Genomic DNA, 25,193 nt, shown 5'->3' on the forward strand with positions numbered 1-25,193 from the left:
AAATTGGAGAGGCCTGCAAAGCGTTCAGCACTTATGATTCCATCCCAGATCTCTTAAGTGTGTGTGTGGTTGGGGGAACCCCACACCAGAGAGCTGCGTTAGTTCTCCGACCGTAACATAAACCAATTTCCAAAAGCAGTTTTCTCCTTCATGGTGTAACTAGGAACAATAATGCATGTTTAAGAAACAAGACATTTATCAAGTTTTCTCAAAAAAGACACTTATCAAACAGATAAAAACACATTTATCACACGAGAGAGAGAGAGACCACAGTGTGAGGAAATGTTTGAATGCGTGTGGCGAACCATTTTTCGAAATTATTTATTAAATATAATCACATGCACTGAAGGGGATGCAGACTTTTGAAGAGCATAAAAGATGATCTCTAAATGACAAATAGCCAGGGTATAATGTGCCTGTCTGTCTTTGCATTAGAATATCTAAACAGCATAGCACAATATATGCATTTACACTGTTTAACACTGAATTTACCTGGATAACAGTCATTATATTATTGATTTATTTAATTAAAATGAATGTAGAAATGAAGAATCTTGTCATGACAATGATTCAGTTAAAGGCTGCTCTGATGCTTCATTTCATTTACACAGAAGCAAAGCAGCATCAGAAGCACCTTTGATAAGGGACTGAGATGGGTCAGATTTTATGTGGCATTGCATCTTTAATTTGGAGCAGCACAAAGCCTTAAGTCGCCTGTGTAAAGAACCCTTAAAACCGCTATTTAAAAAGCTATAATGAAGTGCAGGTCTATTGTTTTTCAAAGTCCAGACTTTGAGGTTCCAACACAGAGAAACAATGTATTTGCATTGTGTGTATTAGTATGTGTGTTTTGTAGTGTTGTTATGAATGTGTGTATGATTCGGTTTATTGAAACATTTTCTCACTCAAAGCTATCCATGCAACTATTGACATTGTGAAGCCAAAGAGACTTGTTTAGTCTAAAATAAGTGGATATGCTGCTGTGTGGTTAAAACCAATGCCAATTGCCGGCAACAAACCACTAATTTGACTTAAAATATTTACCTATGTTTAAAGGTGGATTTTTTAACCCCTATACTGTTATTTTCCCTGAGTTTGCTAGAAAATAAGAGACCAACAATTCTGTTAGGCCGAGTAACCCCTCTCTTCCCAATTGGCCAATATTTTACTGTTGTCTTCTGTTCTTATGTATGTTATGCATTGCGTGTTAGCAAAATAATTGTGTATGCCTTCTCTGCATCCTTATGTCGTGGCTTTTTAGGTCTTTTGATGAGTGTTAGTCACTGTGCAAGTCTTCTCTTGTTGACTCACATCCTCATGAACACTGATGGTTTAGGGGTGTTTCATCTCTTTCCAAGTGTGTGTGTGTGTTTGACATGGACACAAGTAAAGATACATTGAAAGGAATTGAGTGTATATCCTGTTTTGTCTCGTGTGTTGGGATTCCTCTGTCACTGTTAGTGTAAGTGGTGGAATTTTCTCATGATTTGTGAAGCGTTTGCACGACTCCAGTCTTCTGCAGAAACCCATAAGCACATCATCAGTATCTCCCCTCAATTACTGGGCAGATTATTCACAGATTGGCATAAGTCCTGAATCACTCGAGGTCTCGCGTGAGAAGGGAACAGTCTGATGTTGTTGTTTATCTGCACTTTGTGCTGTATATGTGTTTGCTGTGATGTAAGCACACGCACACAAACACACATTAGACCACTGTATCCAGGATTCTTTCCAGTTTCTGTATAATAATTTTAATCACTGTGGTTTTCCAGTAACACACAACATAGGCAATGAAAATGATTTACTTCAAGCGCAGAGATTTTTACAAAATTGTATCACGACTTTAGAAATCTTCACTGAAAACAAGAAACATATTATTTACCGCTCTCCCTCTTTTTCTGTTGTGGTACCAGCTGTCTTAGTGTGTGTGCGTGTGCATGATTATCATATCTGCTTTAGTTTTATGGTAATTGAGCACATTCTGTTCTCAAAACAACAGGTTAAATTCGGTTAATACATCTGAAATGAAACTATGCCATTTAAGGCCTTTGTACTTGTATATGCTACCAATGCTCAGAGAGATGCTGGTGTGCATGCACTGGTCATTTGTTTTGTTCAAAATTGGTTCAGAAGAATAGTATATTTTTTTTATGTATTATGTATTATTTTTGGTGTTTTCTGTTGTTACATTTACAGTGCAAAAGTCAAGGTGCCATTGTTGAGAATCCAAGAAATGTAAAAACATATGCAGTTATTTAAAGCACAGGTGTGGTCTATTAGTCTGCAGGGAAATCAAGACTGTAATGTAAAACATATGCAGCCATGACCGTTTACATATAGCTCATGCACCTTTCACACTACAGCTGCCTGATCACAGACTAAAATCCAGTTGACCACATTGTCATTTTCAAAAAAGAAATGAATGAATGAATGAATAAATAATTCTTTAAGTATTTCCACCGTTGGATCCCACTCTAAAATAAAATATAAAACCACAGTAGGCCTAAAATATTGTGCAAGTAACTCCAGAGTCCAGGCGTGGGCTACTGGCTAAAGTTTAGTTCAGCACCTTTGGGCCTGACAGCTCCCGTGAAGATGCACTGTAGGTTCTAGTAACGTACGATTTATGTGCTGATGTTGGAAACAGGCACTAATCCATCGTAAAATACAGCACACGACGTTTGTTAAGATGATTTAAGAAAACCCAGTCAGGACTCGTCTCTGAAGCTGTAGTCTGTCTGTGTATGTGGGCTGTAGATGCAGGGTTGAAATGAAGCCTCAAATCGGCTCTCCTTTTACCTCTCAAGCATCCTCAGGGTCTTGGTTGAAGTGTTTTGGTTGAAGCCGCGTCAATAGAACCCATACGGCAAAGAACGCTGGTTTGAGGGCGGCCTCTTGAATGTTCGGACGCCTGAAAAGTTTTGGAGTGGAAGGTTCCTCTGTCTCATTAACGGTGGCCTAGGTGTTAATTGGCCATGGGTTGGCATGAAAGAATGAGTATGTGGACATAAGTGCTTTATTCGACAAGGAGAAAGCGAAGGAGGTGGAGGTGATATGATGACGGTTAGCTAATCAAAGCCCGGAGCTCGCCTTTTGAGAGCGCGAGAGGTTAATTACGCATGTGGAGAAAGTCTGACATCACCTTTCTGAAAGCTTATTCGCTGACTAGAAGTTCAAGTGGCTGCATTTCCTTTGCTCCAGTTAGCCTCTAGAGGGGATATATATAATATTAGCAGATTTCTGTTTCAGTTTGCGCCACCATAGCTATATATGTCCAATTATTCCATCTACAATAATGAATGCAGTTGCTTTCGTACGCATACACGTAAAGACGTAGCATATTTGGAATAGATTATTGTAAGTGATTTTAATTGGGATTTGTAGGACAACATTTCCGACTTTCTGTACAGCATTCGCGTTCTAAAAACACACATCATTCAAATCACCACTCTGGGATTTCGCCACGCAAATAGTTTCGATCTGTGTGCTACGAAAGCGCCTGGAAATCTGCAAGAAAAATATTATCATAACTCCATTGTGAGAAATATCGTTAAGAGGGGACCTGCTTTTGGTGGACGTTTGAAGAATTTTTCCGCTGGCAGGGTCGACTGGCCCTTCGGGTCAAACTCCTGCGCTTTATCCTTCAACTTAATCCTCAATAGTACATAAATAATACAGAGACCTTGTTTGCTCAGAAAACATGCCCCCGTCGGAAAGACTTCTATGGTATTTTAAGGGGACTGGCGGTATGCAATGTCATCCAAATTATCCTGAAAACCAGAGAAACAAAGATTCTCAAAATTTATTGAGGAAGCAGAAAAAAAGTCTTTTCAATCAGCCACATGCCTAGGTCTGTATAGCCTATAGAAATATTACCGTAGTTATAATTCGTCTTAATAATTATATTATATTATAGACTTGCAGGTTTGCACTGTAAAAAAAATATATATCAAACAATTATTTATTCATGGCATTGCCATTTCTCTTCCTCTTTTTAAAACTCTGCTCAAATTTGAATCAGGACAGTTACAGCCAGAATAGAACTTTGGACCACACGCAGTTTAAAAAGAACATTTCCAGTTTCATTTCCCCAGTTTCATTTCGGTTGCACGGCGGTCTCCCAACCAATGTATTCGTGGCCTATCATTTGGATCATTGTTCGGGTTTCCACGACAAAAGTTTCAGTGAATACGCGCTGTGAAATATAGTTAATATATACTATGTTGGCATCTGCTATTGACATTATCTAGTTACAGTTTACAACTACAATTAGACGACCTGAGATTTTATGGGAGTTATTTATGTCGTCGGATATAATTGGTTTCAGGAACTTATTTGCCATGTGCAGATCACATTTGCACCGAAACATCTGCTGCAAAAAGTGAAAAATGAAAAGGAAGGGTTAATCAAACTTTTCAGGCTTGCAATTTCACTTGGATGATAGAGTGAGGTAACTATAACAGGGGGGTGGGGGGAAGCTTTGTGGAATTGAAAACGGGAGTTATTTAAGCTTTAGCCTAATGTTAATGAGAAGTGCTGGAAGTGATGTAAGGTTTTGGGCTTGGTTCCGATGTTATATGCATCCGCAGTTTTTATGGCGTTCTGGTGGGCATCTGAGGCGTAAGTGGCTGGCATAGCTAAATCACTCGCGCCTTTCATGTTGTTGGGAATATTTGCCAACCTCTTATAGGCTATATTTAGACAGTGCATAATACCACACAAGTTTTTTCATCCAAACTTTAGAGAGATTATAGCGACAGGTGGATTCCCTTAATAACGAGAGGATCACTCACTAACCTTGGAGTTTCATTTAAATTCTAATACACCGATTTTAATAAACTCTCCCAAAACACAGACATTCGTATACGTGCCTATAGGCACACCTCATCTGAAACACTGAAGTTTTGAATGGCATGGCTGCATTAATTCTGTTCTGTTTTGCATTGACTGCTATGATAAGAAACCGACTGACTTAATCTTACACAAAATCCTTTATATTTTGGTGTAAAGCAAATAATAATAACAACAATACTAAATAATACGAAATAATAGCATTGTGGAAATAATTCAAAGTAACTGCTTGCTAAAAAAATATTGTCGTTATTCATCATTATGCACTCTCAGAAAATAAAGTAGGCTACATAATTGTACCTTTAGGGGTACAATGGCTTGTCACTGGGGCTGTACCCTCAAGGGTACAATATTGTACCTTAACCTTTAAAAGAAACGGTACATAGCCTATATGTACCTTTTAATGCTTTTTGACCCTCAAAAAGGTACATACAATACCTTGAGGTCCAATAATAAGCCCTATGGGGTACGTTAGTGTAGATTGTACCTTGGGCGACAGAAATGGACTCCTACTGTACCCCTATTTCTGACAGTGTGTGTATCACTCTTCAACAACATCAATTTGCATAATACTCCACATCTGAATGACATTGTTTCTGGCCTCTGCGGTATATAGGCCTATTTTTTTTTTTAATGAAGATGAAAAAAAGACTCATGTTAGTAGTAAAATAGTTCAGTATATTATATATAGCCTACTTTATTTAATAGTTTATTGAGGAGGAATTCAGGGATGGAAAATTAAGATGTTTAGATGAATGGTAGATTGGTTTTTAAAATGAGTTTTTCCTATCATCTGTCCTTACCGTTGATCACTTGGCTGCTCGATATATTAATATAGCCTAATTTAAATCAAGACAGTCATGGTAGATTTTAGGACACGCAGGTGTTATTTATTATTTTACCAATAGGCTTTTGTGAATTTCCCTGCACATTTAATTGCCGCCAAGATCTCGATGTTCTACAATTAAATTCGTAGGTTCTTTTTTAAATTAAGGTTCTTAGCGTGAGAAAAAAAAAATATTTGGAGCCTAAATGAGTTGAATAGCAGATTCTGAAACGTTTTGCTTTTATGTATTTCTGAAAGCAATTTTAACCACCTCATATCAACGAACTTGGGTAGCCTATATAGTGACGTGCTATTTTGATTTTAAAAAATTGCTGTAATTAATTGTTCAGTAAACTGTTCTATTTTACGTTAGTTTAAGTGTATTTAATACTGTGTATCTGCAATTAATTCAAGACAATCATTTCAGCGTTATAGAAAAAAAAAATCTAAATGTGAAGACAAAACAGTTTATTCATACGCCACCGAAACAGCAAGTTTTAATGACATTTGAGCCCTATAATGAACTATATGTTTAGAATATACAAAATGTAAATGTTAACTTATCGGCAGTCTAAATTAAAATAAATGTATTTTTGCAAAATTTTGCAAATATAAAATATTGTAGCCCTGTATAATTTAATCTCAAATAATTAGCCTAATGAAATTGGTGAGACAATTCGTAAGAGGCGCATTTCGAAAAATCTGCTAAAATTCCACCTTAACTCTAAAGTGCGAAAAACAACCTGGGCTGGTAGGATAAACCTCGTTCCTTATTACAGATATAATTTCTCTCTACATTATCTCTGCAAGCGGTTCGAATTTGCTGTCATATTTGGAGTTGCTTGCTCTCGGGTAGCCTATCGGGATACTGTGTGCTCGAAACCAGATGTTAAATCATGTCTCTTTCTCTTTTTGATGCTCAGAGTTCAAATGATTGGAGAGAAGTTTGTGACACGGGCATTCTTCTCATATTTCAGCTCGCAGAAGAAGCTTATTATGATATCGATTATATGATCTCACCCTCACAGACGCAAAGTGTTATAATGAAAGCCGGGTCTGCAAGAGATTCGAAAAGCTCTCTGAACACATGTGCACAAGTGATGATGGTGTGTGTTGTCTATGTATGTTGTCAGTGTGTGCGGCTGTCAGTAACAGAGACCCGTGTATGGTTGTGTGAGCGTTGTTGAGTTAAAGGTCGCTCTTATTCTCCTTTTCACAAGCGTCTGGTTAGGTTAGTGGTCACGACTCCATAATCTTAAGTCTTGTCACAAGGCTATAGCCTACTCACTTGTTTGGTCCGTGCAGACTTGTTACAAAACGCATTAAATATTTACTTGAATCGATATAATAGCCTATCTTAACCAGATCAACGAAAGATAAACGAATATTCAAATATAAAAAAATTGACAATCGAAGTTGTATGCATTTCCAGCTAATTTCGATCTGATATATATAATTATTAAATGTATTGTAAAATATTAACCAGGTATGGCGAATCGGGCATCTTATAAAACATAAACGTTTCTTTAAAAAGGCATAATTGAGTCACCTGATCAATAGATCTAAATAAATATTTTCAGTTAAATATCCTTTATCCTACAATCTCCCTCGGTCCTACTGGTGATTGTCATTTGTTTCTCGCCGGTTGTTTCTAAAAAGTTCAATACAGCGGTGTCGGTCTGTAGCCTACTCCATGCTGTGAAAATCTAGAGCGCGTAACCCTGATTGTGACAGCCTACAGCGCGTGAGCGGCGTCATCCTGAAATGGCAAAAACTAGAGGCATCTCATTCACACTTTAAGGGTGGGAGAAAGCAGAAAGTATGTCCTTGTGCTGCAGGCAAAATAGAATTTCCACAACTCCCCATGCAGTTAAAAAGCTCGCCTCTATTTTTTGCCCTTTATGGCAAATAAAGCAATTTAACCAAAGCCTATACTTTTCATGTCAACTACAGTAATATTTTATTTTTAGCTGTAAATCTACACTACTTCCTTTTCAAATAACACGTTTTAAGAATAAATTGCAAAATGGAACTCAGTGGAAAATTGTAGCTACACACTTAAGTAGCCTACCAACGTGGGGGAAAACTATGCCGTATATTCGGACTAACATATAACAGTGCTCCCTCCGAATTAAGATATCTTTGTTAAAAATTACACACAATATACAAATCGTAGTTTACGCATACATCTGCTCAAGAGTAACAAAAATACAGCGCACCCCCATGCCCTTAATCGCGACCAGATGTGAAGACCGAATAATTGATTTACCGCCATTCAGCGGCCCTAATGCAGACTGAGATGGATAATTGTGTATTTACTCATTTCTTCGGGGGAGTAGGTAGGCGGCAGGCCCATCTTGACACATGGATAATTCTCTGGGTGAATTACAGGAACTTTTACCATGGTTTACCGTGATATCGTAGCTCTGTCTATCCCTCTCCCTCTCCCCAGGGTACCTGTCACTAACATCTGAGCGCCACATGCTAGCCTCCTTATCCGTCTCCTTGCGCGAACAATCTCCCTCGCTTCCTTTGCCCCTCCAGGTTCTCTTCCCAACGGATGCTGCGTTCCAGGGACCCCATGCGCTCTCTTTCACACACCGTCCACTCTATCTATCTATCTATCTATCTATCTATCTATCTATCTATCTATCGCAATTTTTTTTAAGTATAGCCTATTTTGATATCACCAATTGTATCTCTCTTTTATGTCACTGTATTTTAATGATGTTTTTTTAAATTGAAATTTTAAAAAAGCACCGGAAGTGTAGACTAACATCTGCGCGCGCCTTTAAACGGAGTTCCCTCTTCTGTACTTTGACAAACCCACAGCAAGGCATGATAAACTGAGAGGAAATTCCAGACCGTTCCTCTGGGATACCATCGGGAGAGTATCCCAGTAATTCTCCTTTCGTATACAAAAGGGAAAAATTCTCTAGATTGTAATCGTCAAAATAGGTCGCTATGCTGCTTTGGCTAACACAGATGGCAGTCCAGATATCAGATGAAGTTCAGTAATGTTGTATCTTTACGCTTTGCCTACAGATAAGTCCCCGTTGGTGAAATGTTTGCTTCTGTGTAAATTATCGTGACACCCATAATAAATATAGCCATTATAGTGCACAAAGCTTTTTCAATTGAGCGCAATAGTTCAAGGGAATACTTTGGTGTCACGTTGCAAATCCTGCCAAAAAATAAACTAATTTTCCCTGCCGGACTGTAAACACTAGACTAGCCAGGGCGGCAGCATCAATAGAAGAAGTGCGCATGGTATATCACAAACATTTTCCCAAACTGCTGCAGACTTCCAGACCAATTAGGGGCATTTTGCTTTGCATGGTGGAGGAAATAGCTCTCCACGCTGCAAAATGTCACAGAAAAGTTCCCGGGGCAATGTGAGTGTAAGCGTCTCCCACAAGTTCTAGTTTCCCATAAAACAGGCACAGAGAGGGTTTGAATGGTCATATGTTTTCACTGCCTTTGCTTTGAACAGGTTCACAAGTCTGAATATGAGCTGTAGAGGAATGAAATGTGCTGATTGTATGCATCACACGGTCCTTAAAGCAAGACTTAGCAAAGACACCTGATGAAAGCCTTGTCATTTCAGGGAGACGCCAAACACAAATGGTAACTGGCAGTTCCCTGACCTTATCTCCAGCTCTTTACTCTGCAATTTGAACTTGTGGATTTGTGCACCATTTGAAACACATATTGGAACATCTGGAGACATTCCTGGCAATTTAACGCCATGTCACGCTTTATTTGTTTTGACTTTAATTGTTATTTAAGTTTGTTTACGTGCATTTATCTATCTACTTATGTAGCCCCATCTTGGCTGCTTGGCTGTGAGTGAATCCGTGAGAAAGTGCAGGATTAACCAGATGGGACGTCAAAAATGGTAATGAAGTAAGATCCGATCTCTCTCATTCTTCATTACAACAATTTAAAGAGTGACATTAAGGAAACCGTGGTGCATCTGTTTAGCACAAGAAAAGAAAACGTTTGAGAAATTCGGTTATTCAGGGCCAGCGACTGCAGCATGTACGTGAATCCTGAGAATATCATTTACACTTTTTGCTGTCAGAAAAGTCTTATCGTTACGACATTTCAAATACATCATATGTTAGATTTATCTACTCTTCACCTGCACAAAACACACATTTGTTATCATAACCTGTTTTGTCTTCTTAAAAATAAATGTTCCATTTAGAACAAGTAGGAGTTTTTTTTTTTTTATGAACTCCTGCTTTAAAAAAAAAAAAGAAAATACAATACTGATCTAATCAGCCTATAATGTATCAATCACTTTTTTAATTCCAGAAAACCATTTAGACAACCCAATAAAACAAACAAGATAATTATTGACATGAGAGAGTGCAACAAAGAACTATTCATTTTAAGAGTGAATGAAAAACAATGCAATCACAATCTACTTGTATCACAAAGGCAGACATGTTAATACAAGTTCAAGAAAATCTTCAATGTCTCATATTTAAAAATAGCTTTAAATGAATTAAACCCCTCTATAATTCTATAATTGCTCTATAATTTTTAAAATCATATACAAACAATCTCTCAAATTATGTCATTTCAATATTTTAAGCCAGGACAGCTGTTTGATTTCTCAGTAATCCGATGCTGTATTCATCATGTTTTCCTTATCTACTTTTTACTTTTTCTAGATTGCAAACAAATCCATACACTAAGAGAAAATGAATATGGCAAAAATAGTTGTTCTAATATCCAGAAATGTAGTAAAAAGGTGTAAATTGCTATCATTAAGAACACAAACATGCCTAAAATGTGAACAAGTACTCTAAGCAGCATTATCCTCTGTGACCTTTGTGTTTATCTTGTCGAGATTTAGCTTTAAGGTTGTGAACATATGATGAATATCAATTTGAAACAGATTCTTGGTCCAAGAATAGATCTTAGGGCTTAATTGTGACTTAAAAAAAAAAAAAAAAACAGCTGTTAAGATTTAGGATAACCGTGTGCCGGGCCGCGCTGCCATCGCACTATTGAAACAATTTGCCTGAGGTTAGCTGCTAACTCTGGGGGGGGGGGTCCGTTCTTTACACCCAGCCATTTAGTTAATGAACGCAACATTAGATTTTCTCGTGTTGTTTCTTTCCGCATTAGAACATCCGCTCACCTTTCTGTGCTGAGTTGTGAGTCCTCCAAGAGGCTGGGGGTCAGATGTGTATTGATAATGTTGTGTGACTCATGCCAGCTTCAATGTGCACACATGAGCAGATCTTTTGCAAGAAAGTCCGCATTTTAAGTGCGATCTCTGTCCAAGTCAATCACCATCCACAAGGCTATCTCACTTCAAACGCCTGGGCCTACACTTTAATTTAACAGACAGAGTCTATGTGTGTTTGAAGGCAGAGAGAGAGAGAGAAAAGACTACGAGTGATGAAAAGTGAAATAAGCCTTTGAGCGAACGTGTGATTTTACATGTGTTATTTGTAGCTAATGTGTGCACAGAAGGTCTCCAGTGTTTGCCCATATACAGCTGTGTTGTCGCCCCAACCCCGTACCCCTGCAGCTCACAGTCTTAGTGCTCCATGGAGAAGTTCATCAATATTTTGGCCGACCTTTGACATAACCTCTACAATTCAAACAATGGGATTCTGGGTACACTAAATGGCCATGTGGTTGGCAGGGCGGCGGGACTAATGAGGGAATGTCGTCTCGGTTTTACAGTTCAGGCCGAAAGCGGTCAAGTGGAAAAACGGCCCTGGACTGCCTCACGCAAACTTTCAAAGAAGGGGAGCACACAATCCCCACAAGGGCTTTTCTTTCAGTCCATCACTTCAGTAGCTCACTCTCTCTTCCCCACTCTCTGATCTCTCTATATTGTGCTATTCTTTTTCATTTCTATCTACTCAGCCTGTCGAGGTCTCTTTTTTTCTGCTTCTCTCACATCTCTCTCTCTCTCTCTCTCACTCACGATCACATACTCTCCGCATTCTCTCTCTCTCCTTGGCTCTTTTTTATATTTGGCCAATTATCAGATTAAAGAACACCCAACTCAGTCTTTTTTGATATAATGAGTGTTCACCCTCCCTTGTGAATCCATCATTAAAGAGACAGTTCACAGTGAGTCTGTCATCAGCCCTCCTGCTGTCTGTCTGTTGTGACTGAAGTTTTGTTGGGTGTTTGCAAATGATGCTTTTGTTTTGCTTTATTTTATTAAATAGTTCCAAACAATGGCTGCACTTCTTTCTCAAATGAGATTATCTTTTTTATTTTTTATTTTATTTTTTTGAATGTTCCACAAATTGTTTCAGTCAGTTCCTTTTTGCTCTCATGCATTTATAGACGCACACACAAACACACATACACACACAGACTCTCATAAATGGAAGATGACAAGATGATTGTAGATCATCATTTACAACAATATTCTAACCCATAACCCAAATTCCAGATTCAAACCCTTTGTTCATTCATTCATTCATTCATTCATTCATTTCACTTGCTTGTAGTCATTATCCAATATATGCATATCGATCATCAATGGATTTCTAATAGTTTACATTAAGATTTTTTTGTCCAGGAAACAGTATTTCAAATGATAATTCTTACATCAGATATATTAATTTTTATTATTATTTTGTATTTGTTTTATTTATTTATTTTTAGTGTGGATATAGATAAATTGCATGCAAAAGGTCTGCCGTGTTTCTTCTTGACTTTTTTATATTGGAGTTTTCTTTGGACAACATAAATGTTTTGAATGAATGATTGTGGTGCTTGATTATGCCTTCAATTCTTAACATAGCCAATAGCTTTGCAAAATCGGTGGTGCTGATTAAGTGATTTACAATGCTTTGAAATTTGCCTTCATGCTCAATCATTAAAACAGAGAGAGAGAGAGAGAGAGAAAAGACAGATCCTCTAAAACTGCCCTTGGAGTTTTCTTGTCAAGGAAATCCTACAGGGAGGAGATGATATTCCTCTCGCTCCAGTAAACCCTCACATGAACATTGTGTGTCCTTATGAGTGTGTGCTTTTCTTTTGAGGGAAATTAAGAGATTTGGAAAGTGTCCTGTAGCCTGTCATTATGTCTGTTCACAAGTATCCTTTTCCAGTTGTCTGTTTGGCCTTGACTGATTTGGCGATCGCAGCCTAATAATATCTAATGCTTATGAATGGCAGGGTTGCACAAGACAGCAGTGTTTTCAATGGGGCCGTGGCTCTCAGCTATAGTCACGCAAGCTCTGTGTATGTGTGTATTTATATGTGCTCTTGCACTTCAGTCTGCACTTTCTTTTTCTTTTGTGTGTGGGTGTAGGTCTTGTAAACGCTACATTGAGGGAACAATGTTTTTTGGTCCCCCCAAATTTATTTTTTTTTGTTTTTGTTTTTTTGTGTGGAAATGAGGAAAACAGATTATAAATCATACCAAATACTGTTTTTTTACAAATGTAAAAATGCAAAAAGTTTTCAGGGTAGATTTATGGTCAGGGGGTTGAATATACAGTTTGTGAAGTATAACAATAATTATGTTCACGGAAAGTCCCCATAAAACACAACATGTGTGTGTGTGTGTGTGTGTGTGTGTGTGTGTGTGTGTGTGTGTGTGTGTACTACATTCGACCACAATGCTTATGTGGGCTTGACCCCAAGAAATGCTGATTCTGTCAGAAATTCTAAGCAAACTCACTCCTGCTTTACAGTTTGAGTTTGGGTAATTATAAGTTCTTGGAAAGCATGCATTAAAAAATGAAATATTCCAGAGTATTTTCTCTTTTGACAAATATATGCAGTGGTCCTAAACTTTTGCACACTAAAGTGACATTTAAAAATATCTGAATTTATTTGCATTTAATGAACACAAATGATACTAGAGCTTTTAACAAAATTCGCTTTTTGTCTTAATTGTGAACAGGATTTCTATTGCTTCATATTTTGAAACCTGGCAAATTTATTTTTGTGAAATCTTATTAGAAAATAAATGCAAGGTTTTGATATTGTTTTGATATGTGTGTGTGATATTCATGATATGCAGAAAAACCTCACTTCAGTGCCTATCTGTGTCCATTTATGCATGTGTGTGTGGGGGGGGTGGGGGGTAGTCAGATATTGAGCTGCTTGTCCTCCCACTAGGTTAAACAGATGTGGAAAAGGACACACACACACAATAATCCATCATTAATTAAAACACTCCAGTTCAGTTATAGAAAACTGTGACTTAATTGATTCATGTCTCCAAGATGTCAGTGCGGCAAATGCAACATTTGAAGCTCTTGTCGTGTTAGAAATCCAATTTCCTGTTTTACTTAAGGATGTCTGCTGTTGACTGAGCTCTGAGTCGGTGAATCATCATACCCCAGTATTTGGGGGAATTGTGTAAGCTTTGCAAGTTCTTCACTGTAGGCAAACCTTCAAACCGACATCTGTGTGGAGCAAAGACTTATTAGCAGAGACTGTTTACCTCTTTCTCCCGCAGAATTTTATTAACAACTGCACAAACCGTCTCTGCTTGTTTCCGGGTCTTGCTACAGAAAATTTGTGGGTGAGGTGAAAGCTGCTGGGCTTTTTTTCTTCCTCCATCTGTGTGTGTAAGACCTTGGGGGGATAGCAGAGGTGTAACTCATCCAGATGTTTGTGGAAGTTGGAGCACATTTAAGGAAGTCATACACCCTTCAGGCTCAACAGGTTAAATGTCACAGGACGCACAGCAGCACCTTTGGAAAAACGGACACATTGTGTGTGTGTGTGTGTGCAACAGGAACGAGAGCCTCGCTCTCTGTTTTGGCGAAACCCTCCGTCTCACAGTGTGAGCTGTATTATACATGTGGCCGTTTACTTTGAATCTTTTCGGACAAACTGTGGTTGCGCAGAGTTAGTCTCTCTGAACTCCGTTTCACTACGTCCACTCTAAAGTTTTATGACCGTGTGCGAGGGAGAGCGTAAACGGGTCACAACCCCGCGCGGTACTTTTTCTTTCAGAGGAGAAGATGGAAGACTTTGAGGGTCACAGAAAGCAAATGATCTGCTCATGACTGTGGAGAATGTGCATGTAATCTGCCACTGTGGAGATGAGGCAGACACGGTCTCTCTCTCTCTAACACACTCCTTCTCTCACTCGTCCTTCTTTCTGCAGGTCCATAAAGCTGTGGTGGGATGTAATTCGTCCCAGTAGAGAATGCCTTGGAAAAACAAAGTATGAATGTCTCACATTGATTTGGGTCAGGAATGTGTGTGTGTGTGTGTGTGTGTGTTCTTCTGCCAGACACCGAAAGTCTGTTAGGTCATATTGGCAATCATAAAATCAGCACAGACAATATAGAAAACTATTTGGTGTTCAGCTAGTAAAAGTCTCAATACGTGAAAAAGGAAAACAACAGGTTTTATTGAAATAACTGACATCAAAATTTGATAGGATGCCATATGGAAAGATAATCAAATGATATCACCATATTGTGGGAGTGTGAGTCACATATTGCACCCGCTACATGTGTGAATGAGATAAGGCTGGATGATTTTTCATTGACCGTCTCTTATAATTGCATGATTGCTAGTAATAGGGTGTTTTTTTTGTAAGTCTTTCAGTAAGTCAAATGACTGCAATTAAAAGTATTTTACTTATGTTTCATCTATACAGATAGACACAGTTTAAACGGACAGTTAAAAAACAATTTTTGCACCCCATTAACTTTCATTGCATGGCGAAAAAACACCGAGACATCGTGTTTCACAGAAGAAAGAAAGTACAGGTTTGGGGCAACATGAGGGTGAGAAAATGTTTGAACTATCCTTTTAACAACTGTTCCTCAGCATGTGTATAGGTGTAACACAAACTTTCCATGAACTATATATATGAATTCATTTTTACAATTCCCCAAAACAGGCAATATTGCACTGAAAAACGTTTGACCTGATGCTGCTCTGTGTGTGTGTTAGATATGCTTTTGTGCTCATGTTACGTGCTTGTGTGCACATTTTGTTTTTGGTCATTTATCCAGTGTAAATAGATCATTCATACATCAATAACAGAGAAATGTAAATGCAATTTAATGACTTCAAAAACTGCATGTTCACTGCATGTGTTTCCTTTGGCACAACAGCAATTTATGTGTGTGCGTGTTTGTATGTAAATGTGTATGGACTGACTGTGCATACGTGTGTCTGCGTGTACAGCTCTATGTCATGCCTATAATGAAGGATTTTCTTGCGCTTTCTCAGCCTAGATGAGTTCTTGGATAAAACAACAAACACTCTGGTAAAACAAAGCTGAGAATGTTGTCTTAGGCTCTGGTGTACTGAACTATTAGTGAGGGACAAGCATATGTTTTGTGGAACCTGTCAGAAACGCTGTGCAAATATTATTTCAATGCGAAGATGAATAGAGGCATGTGCACTGGTAAATAACAGAGGTCCAAACCTCCTAATAAAGAATTATAGATGAATTATCAAAAACAAACACAGGATAGTGGATATAATCTGCACGCAAACAACTGTCGGAAAAGGAACAACATGCTCGGGGAAAGACACATTTTTTATACGGTAGCCAAGAAACAAACATGTAGAAAAAGGATATTTAATAAGGATATTTATAACTGTTAAAAATGATTTATCATTATTATTATATATTTTGCTGTCATTATTTATAATTACAGATTTGTGACAAACAACTTAACCAGGGTAACCTTGTCTACAGCCCAATATATAACCAATAAACACTTATTTTATTGAAGTGTGTAAGTTAATCCAGGTATAGGTTAAGTGTGCACAGATTGTGTTTTTATGCTGTCTTTAATAGTCTCTCTTCACACACTGTAAAAAGTGAAAGCATACTTTAAGGAGGTATTTCTTCCTGGTGTGACTCTAAACTTTTATATCATGTAACCACATTAGGTACATTTTTGTTAAAATACAAAACATCCTCTAGTACTTTATAATGATGTTATTATTATTATTATCCATTTACAAGAGAACATGCTGTGGCTTCAAAATTTTGCAGTGTGGTTTTTTTTTAGTTTAGAAAGCATGTTTTAATTCGGTCCTATATATTTCAGAAACATGCAGATATCAGAAACCAAGTGATTCGTGAGTGAAAATGTGACCAAAATAAAATATTTGTCATTAGAACAAGGGCTGTGAAACGATTAATCGCATCCAAAATAAAAGTTTGTGTTTACATAATATATATGTGTGTGTGCTGTATAATTGTTTAGTATATAAATACACACTCATGCATGTATATATTTAACAAATATTTGCATGTATATACTGTATATATATTTATATATAATTTATATTATATGTAAATATAAATATTTTATAAATAGCATTTTTTACACATGCTTGTGTATATTTTTATATTGATATATACAAAATAATTATACACAGTACACACACATATATTACATTAACACAAACTTTTATTTTGGATGCGATTAATCGCGATTAATCGTTTCACAGCCCTAGAACACATAATTTTACAGATGGGATAGATTCTGGTTAGCTTTTTCTGGATGTTTCAGTGATCGAGAGAGAAAGGGGAGGAATAAAAATGGAATGAAAATGTGAGAGTAGCGGGTCTCTCATAGAGAGCTGTGGGTTAAAGTGCAGTGCATTACACTGGGCAGCCGGTGTAATTAATGCTCACCACCCACCCATAGAGCCCTCCAGCCAAAACACTGCAGAGAGTGGACTAAATCACAACCGTGTGTTTCTGTGTCTTTATATGTGTGTGTGTCTGTACATTGAAGTGACAGTTGCTTTACCTTTTGTTCTTTGATCTCACTATTGAAAATCAAGACACGTGTTAATAAAAGTGTGTAGTGTTTATTGGTTAACCTAGTTTACCATTTCATTTAATAAAATTGTTAATAAAATTATGCAAAAATACAGTAACAACAATTGTGAAAACTGAAATATTACTGAAATGTAAATATTTTTTTTTAATTGTTTATATATATTGATTTATATAAACCTATTTTATATAAAATAATTGTTTTATATTGTATTATTTTAAAATGGAATGTATTCCTGTCCATCACAATAATAAAGTACATTTTTAAATATTACAATAACAATCAAATGTTCAGCATCATAACTCCAGTCTTCAGTGTCACATGATCTTGTGTGTGTGTGTGTGTGTGTGTGTGTGTGTGTGTGTGTGTGTGTGTGTGTGTGTGTGTGTGTGTGTGTGTGTGTGTGTGTGTGTGTGTGTGTGTGTGTGTGTGCGTGTGTGTGTGTGTGTGTGTGTTTGTGTTTGTGTGTGTGTGTGTGTGTGTGTGTGTGTGTGGGTGGTTCAGGTATACCCTATGTCCGTTTGTGTGGTGCAGATATACCCTACGTATGTGTGTGTGTGTGTGTGTGTGTGTGTGTGTGTGTGGTTCAGGTATACCCTACGTATGTGTGTGTGTGGTTCAGGTATACCCTATGTGTGTGTGTGTGTGTTGTTTAGGTATACCCTACGTATGTGTGTGTGTGGTTCAGGTATACCCTACGTTTGTGTGTGTGTGTGTGTGGTGTGTGTGTGTGTGTGTGTGTGTGTGTGTGTGTGTGTGTGTGTCCGGCCTGGAAAACCCTACATTATGGGGACAAAATCTCCCCACAAATATGGCCATATCCGAAATCCATGTCCTCCGATATCCATGTCAATCCATGACATTTTTTGGTCCCCATGAGGAAAACAGCTTATAATCAGTAATATTTTTTAAAAGTGTGAAAAAGCAAAAACTTTTCTGTGATGGGTAGCCTACAGGTTTAGGTGTAGATTTAGGATTAGGGGATTAAATATACATTTTGTTTACATTATGATTTATGGAAAGTCTTCATAAAACATGGTAACCCAGCGTGTGTGTGTGTATGTACGTATGTATTTTTATAGTTAAAAAATAAATAAATAATGTTTCAGTGTCTGATAGTGTGACAAGCGCAAATCAAATGGTAGATTGATGACTAAATCAATGTGTTAGTGAGAGCGGTGGAGAGGGAGAATAGGGGTGTTCTATAGCCAAGATATAATTTAAGAGTTAAACTGTAGATCTGGCAGCGGGTTTGTTTGGGAAGAAAAATAGATTTACAGGACACTGAGAGAGAGCAACAGTTAGGGAAATCTACAGGCCTTCAGCCACTCAGCATCTCACATATATATATACCCCCCCCCCCCCCCCACACACACACACACACACACACACACACAGACTCCACTGCGATCCATTCAAAATCGACACTCCTCAAGAACAGATCCAAAGACATGCACACACACTCTGACCACCCCGAAGCGTCAACCTTCAGTCGTCTTGCAGACCTCAAGGACCGGCTCAGTTCCAGCTATGTTGTGACAGGACACAGGAAGCATGTGCTGCCTTGGGAGGAAGTATCAAATCAAACGGCATCTTTTTCTACTTTAGGAAGAGATTCCGCCCCGGTCAGAGGTGCTTTACACAGACGTTTAAAACGGGCCCATTCGAAGAGGGGATAAGCAAAAACAAAAGCCTGCATTCATCTGGCCCACATCGGGAAACATAATGTTATTGCACAGGCTCACTTTTTACCTGAGGGAGAGAGAGAGAGGCAGCCACAGTGAGAGAAAGAGATTGACATTGAGCACAAAAGTGAGAGAAATCTTTAATGTTTTCATCAATTTATGAACAGAACAATACACTGAAAACTGAAGAAAGATACTTTCAGTAGACTTGGGACCACAAAGTCACAAACCAAGAAAGGCAGGAATTAATTAGAAACTAGAAAATGCAGCCAAAATTCAAGCAAATTCTGATTTCTTCTACCTAATTTGAGCCACTTTTGCAGGATCCCATGGCTGTTTTAAACTCCATTAAAATTAGCATTTTTTGGGGTTCATGCAATGAAAGTCAATGGGGTCCAAAACAACACTGACTTTCATTGAATGAACAAAAACATTTTTCAAAACCTCTACTGACTATTTTTGTGTTCCAAAAAGAAAGTCATATGGTTTTGAAATGACACAAGGGTGAGTGAACGATGACAGGATTTTCATTTACATTTCCTTTATATCAAACACAGCAATTGCAGATTTAAAGAATCTGTGCGTGTCATGATGTAACACAATAGCTTCCAGTCAAGGACAGCAGTAACTTGGTGTGTGCTTTGGCGTTTGGCTAATGCTGAACATGTTTCAGTAGACCACATAACCGTGGAAATGCTTCAAGAAGGCTTTGCACACTTCTTCCCTATCTCATGCTCCATCGTACTACATAAGCCACTCTGACACGGAGGTTCAGGCCTTTACCTTGAACCTCTTAATGCTCTTACTCACTGTTTAGTTTTTGATCACTATCTTGCACACTATCAAAGGCCTATTGAACACCAATCTGTTTCAGGGCATGTAGGGATGTTTCAGTGCTGTTCAGAGGGGTTTCCCTTCTTAATAGCTAAATGGAACAAAGTGTGGTAGTGAAAGAGCTGCTGTTGTCAGATTGTGATAGTGTGAGTATATAGTTTGCATGTGCTCCTCTGTTAGGGTGAGCCTCAGCCTTGTGTTACACTGAAACTTTCACCACTGCCTGGAGAAAACCGTCAATGACTGATGAAATTACAACGTCATGCTCATTCCAGAAGTGGGAAGAGGAGAAGGGAGGAAACCTATTGAGAAATAGAGTGAGAGGCAGGCTGAAAGAGCAAGTCTTCATGGGTGGTTCCCTCTGTTGTCTTTGGTTTAGTTGAATGACTGACAAGGGCGTCATGCAAATGCGAAGTTCAGAGAGCAAGCGGGAACTCTAAATGTCTGCTTTCACTGGCCACACACGTGCACGTGCGCTTTCTCTCATACATACATACGCATTTTTGACAGACATCCTCAAAATGCTTATTTTACCAACAATGCCTACGATTGTTGAATTTCGTTTCGTAAAATAATAAAAATGATTGACAGCCTGTGAAACAGATACTGGACAACTTTAGCCTGGCCAACAAAGACTGTAAAAATGTTTTGTCAGTTAACCTAAAAATATACTTCATGTGGTATATTTTTATGTTAAAAAAAAATACATTAGATTACATCAACAAAAATCCCTTTTAAGAGTCAGATCACGTTAGCTCCTTGAGCAAACAGATGCCCATATTCAGTTACAGTGACTTTGTCACAGAAATGGACTTTATGACTCAATGTTTAGCATAGGCTATTAGAGGGAGAGAGAGAGAGAGAGAAAAGTCATGAGCCTCTGGTTAACGTCCAGTGCAGTGCACGGTGTAGATTACCTATGGGTGTCACTGTGATGAATGGCCCGGCGTAGCGTGCTAAAATGTTTATGCTCTAGTGGCGTTATTGCGTGTAACTGGCGTCCACAATCAGGCTGTTTGGGGAAATACGATTGAGTCAGTCATTATAGGAGACATGAAAGGTAGGGAAGTGTGTCTGTATAGCGAGACTTTTCATATGAACAGAAAAAAAAACAAAAACAGTATAGCATGTACATATAAAAACACATACTCATTCAGAAAGTATAGCCAACAACATTTGACCCACTGTTAAGTAAGAATGTTTTATTGTACCTTTTGTACCATGTGCAATTTTGTAATTAACTTAAGTAATAATTTACTCATTTAAAGGAAATAAAGACTAATTAGGTGTTCCAAATCAAAGCTGATGAAATAATAGCTGTGCTTATGCAATATTGTAGCATTGCTGTTTTGCTTTTCCAGCTTGATCATGTGTGTAGTGTCTGACTCTCTTCCAGGTGCTTTAAACCCATCATCTCTGACAAAAGCAGCAGGTTTTCTCTGTTGTGCATGTCACAATAGCTGTGGAAGTTTGTACACACTTGAAATAAGACATGCTTATTTCAAATGAAAAGCTACAGTGGGTTAAGGTGAGGATTTTATATGTTGTCAATTATATTTTTAAGCATCATCATTTGAAAAAATTTGTGAGCATAAAAACAGTTTTGAGCAAAGCAAATGGATTTATTTTCATAACCTCTCCACAGGAATCCATTCAATGCAATGACGACACATGCAGGCAACGGGCATAGGAAGATGGGATTGTGCAAATATAGCAATGGGCAGCATTTAAAAGTAAGTACAGAAAATAGAGAAAGTAGATAATGGTGAAACCGAAAAGAGACCAAGAGATAAAGCAGAATTGACAAAAGACAGAAAGAAAGAGAAGGAGAAAAGAGAAAGCATGAAAGGAAGAGAGAAGTAATTGACTGAAGTTGGGTGGCAGAGAGACTAGTGTGTTAGTGGGCTCTCTCACTCTCTCTAATTGGAGCTGTATTCAGACCTGCCTTTAGTTCTCAAACTTGCTAATGGAGCGTAAAACTCACACACACATACACACAAACACACTGTTCGTCTCTATACAGCTACAGAGGATAAGTGTTGCTGGGCTACAATGTGAATGGATCAGAAAGGGATTCAACACCTCCCATGGAGGGCATTCACTGCCTTATTACATCTCTCCTCGTAATACCTCTCTTGCTTATGTGAATATGTGTGTGTGTGTTTGGGTGCAACTATCAGCTGTTGCTTTTGAAATGGAACAAGCTTGTGAAACTTATTCGCAAAGCTTATTCTCTATATTTTATTTTGTCATATTTTAACAAGTAATTCTAAAGCATTAAGTTCCTTCACGTGAAAAGTGATCAGTTGACTGAACTTTAAAAAAGTGAGCTTTAAGACCTGAAATAAACTTCATGCATAATATAAATGTTATGTGTTTTGTGCAATTGTCAAGTTCACATGTCCACAACTGATCACTTTTTACAGTGTTTGATTTTAACAGTTAACCATGTTATTGTTTACTATTGTTTGCCCTGGCTTCTTCACTAAAACAGATCACACTGTAAAAACTTTTGCCAGGTAACATTCATATGGTAACATTTAAATTAAATATATCATTTATATGACTCAGTCCAACTGAAAGAATTTTGTTACACCAACAGTCGTTGTTCAGGGTCAGATCATATCTCCTTATGGTAACTCCACAGTTTTACTAAACGAAAAAAATAAAAATAAATAAAACCCAAATTAATTAGTCTTAGTTTTGGGATTGTTTATATTTGCATCATGGCCAATCATGCAATCATACACATATTATTGTATAATTAAATTGTTACTGTACCAAAATCTGAATGGAATTTACTTATACATTATCAGCATAAACTGTTGTGTCAGTATTATTGCTCTTTGGGCTTTACCTGCCACTTTGTTACGGCTCTATAGCCCTGTTCTCTTAAACCATGCTTGATAAACTTCTAACTGGGGATACTGGGTCAAACTCAGCATTGCCACATGACCCTAAACACTTGAAAACAAAGAAGAACATTTCCAGGACTTTGATTGTTTCCAGTTTTGCAAACTGCAGTTTGTTTAGGTTTTGTAAACTCTAGTCTTGGTGTGGTTTACTGGTCCTGCTCACTCACTTTTCTGTTCTTCATATTTAAATTGGTTTAGAATTGTGGATGTAACAACATAAATGATGACCACCAATGTTTGTGTATTGTTCTTTGGTCTGGTGCTGGCCACAAAGACATTCACTCACTGTGTAGTCCACTCAATCTTTAACTTCCTGCCTTTTTTCCTTGTTATGCTTTGTCGCTTGTCGAAAGAACAATAAAATTTGTTAACAGTGTTAAAACTCTTATATATGAATTTATAGAGCTATATTTGGACGCTTTAAACACTGTGTCTTCATGTTTATAAGAGCTGTTTCCCTCCGTATCTATGCCGTTTCCGTTATCCGTAATTTAAGTTCTGCATTCTGAAGCAATTATTGTATTAGTTTAGAGCACATATGGCGAAACACGCTGATTTTCATAATTTCATGAGCAAGCAAACAACAGTAAAATATAATAATAATAATAATAATAATAATAATAATAATGCAAATAATATAATTAGGAGACTATTATTATTATTATAACTACTTTAGTAGTAGACCTATATAGTGTCGTTGATATTAGGCTATTTGTTATTTCACTGTTATTTGTGTTATTTGATTTATCGAAGCTGCAGAACTGATCTCCTGTTTAAATTACCTATTTTAAAAGCACGTGCGTTTGAGGCCATACTATTATTATTTTTTTTTATTTTTTTTTTTATTTTTTTTTATCGCACATAATTGCAGTGGTTTTCGTCAAGATCAGTCTATCAAAGGCGTATATCTAATGTAAAATCAATGCAATTATTACCTAGATTTCGACAACAATTGTAGCCTATAGGCTGCTTGTCTATGGTAAAAAAAAAAAAAAAAACCTTTCAAAAGATGAGCTACAGGCACCATTAGATAGACCTATAGTAAATCGTTGTGAAAACATATAGGCCTAAATCTAAATTTTATTAGGGCCTATGTGAGCACAGCACTCATTGTTAACAGCGATTTAAATAAATTATTTACATAATCATTTATTTACACAATGAAAGGTTTAATAGAATTGTTAAAAATGGAAATAGATTGTGGGCTGATTTCAAAGCTATATATATAGCCTATAATGTAGCCTACAGCCACGGCAGAATGTAGACAATTACAGGTAGCCTATAGCCAGATTATCTGCTATACTGAATACATGTTTTGCAGTGTTCGGTTAGTGGCCAATCACGTATAAACCGTCCTATAGATTTTTTATATATAGGCTAGCCAAAATAAAAAAAATATTGTGACCTCGTCTGTGCGTTACGCGCATGCATGTGTAATTGCTGAATCTCTTTATCGTCGAGGAAAAATGAGGACAGAATTAAGAGATGATATACCTCTCCCTATTTCTCTCCCTCCTCCAACGCTCATGGTGATGTGTGTGCGCGCACTATATCTATCTATCTATCTATCTATCTATCTATAGGCCTATATATATATATATATATATATATATATATATATATATATATATATATATATATATATATATATATATATATCATACAACAGCTACTAACTCTTGGAATTAATTAGCTTATTTGAAAGGGTGTCTTGAAGCCAGGATTTTATTTTGGTCGGGTGAGTTCTACTCGGGATAGCATCCCTTAGCTTGTCCGCTAACATTCTGCCCACACACCCAACACAAGGACGCTCGCATAGTAACCATCTATAATTTATGAACCTGGCAAGGTTAGAACACTATAGTAGAGTTTAGCACGCGAACAGTCCTTGACTTTGCACGAGCTAAAGGATGTCTGATGCGCAATATTTAAGCAGTCCAAAAATACAATGAGGGGAATTATGAGTGATGCTACATAGGCTAAGTGTTCGTTTAAAAAACGACATCTGTTTATGCGTGTACATTTGCTTTATCACATAATTTTACTGTGGAATATTTCACCCAAAATAGACTATTATATTGTTTTAGAATGTGCTTTTTCAAGCATTTTATCTATGACACAAGTTGTCTGCTTGTAAAATTCATGAAACAAATAAATAAAGAATTAGGCTAGGTAAAAAAAAAAAAAGGATAGAGCGTATTTAACTTTATCACGTTTATCCCCAGCCAATAGTAGCATAGTTACATCATAGTGGCACTACAGTATTGTGTGCATGTAAGCGTGCGCGCGTTTGGATGCTCCATTGGCC

General features: G+C 37.4%; 1 protein-coding gene across 2 annotated transcripts in view; it reads left to right on the plus strand.

Annotated features, from left to right (window-relative positions):
• Positions 1 to 25,193, plus strand: part of LOC307158361 (uncharacterized protein) — a 76,133-nt gene that overhangs the window by 49,068 nt on the left and 1,872 nt on the right. Inside the window, exons 7-8 of one of the 2 annotated variants that reach the window (XM_079870850.1) lie at positions 21,367 to 21,498; positions 21,616 to 21,703. The exons of the other annotated variant lie outside the window; for it this stretch is intronic. The gene's annotated coding sequence lies outside the window, so the exon portion shown is untranslated. The remainder of the gene's footprint in view (positions 1 to 21,366; positions 21,499 to 21,615; positions 21,704 to 25,193) is intronic. 2 annotated transcript variants of the gene reach the window in all.

The sequence above is a fragment of the Squalius cephalus genome, assembly GCF_949319135.1.
Source record: "Squalius cephalus genome assembly, chromosome: 5".
NCBI classification, from domain to species: domain Eukaryota; kingdom Metazoa; phylum Chordata; class Actinopteri; order Cypriniformes; family Leuciscidae; genus Squalius; species Squalius cephalus.